Here is a 562-nt window from a genome sequence, read left to right on the forward strand (position 1 = left end):
CGCCCCCACGCGGGACGGGGGGTCCCGCGGCCATCCCTCCGAGAGTGACCACGGGGACCGGCCTCACGCGGGACACCGGACCGGCCCCACCGGTGACAGGGGGACAAGCGACTGTCCCTCGTGCGTGAGCGGCCCCACGAGTGACCGGGGGACACGGAACTGACCCCGGACGTGACGAGGGGACATGGAAAAAGCCCCACGGGTGACAGGGGGACACGGGAATGACAGATGGACACGGGACCGGCCCCACGGGTGACGGGGGGACACGAGAATGACACAGGGACACGGAACCGGCCCCACGGGTGACGGGGGACACGGGAATGACACGGGACCGGCCCCACGGGTGACAGGGGGACAAGCGATTGTCCCTCGTGCGTGAGCAGCACCACGAGTGACCAGGGGACACGGAACTGACCCCGGACGTGACAGGAGCTGACCCCACATGTGAGGAGGGCCACGGAAAAAGCCCCACGGGTGACAGGGGGACACGGGAATGACAGATGGACACGGGACCGGCCCCACGGGTGACGGGGGGACACGGGAAAGACCCAGGGACACGGAA

This window comes from Corvus brachyrhynchos, unplaced genomic scaffold (genome assembly GCF_000691975.1).
Source record: "Corvus brachyrhynchos isolate BGI_N302 unplaced genomic scaffold, ASM69197v1 scaffold308, whole genome shotgun sequence".
In the NCBI taxonomy this organism is placed as follows: Eukaryota; Metazoa; Chordata; class Aves; order Passeriformes; family Corvidae; genus Corvus; species Corvus brachyrhynchos.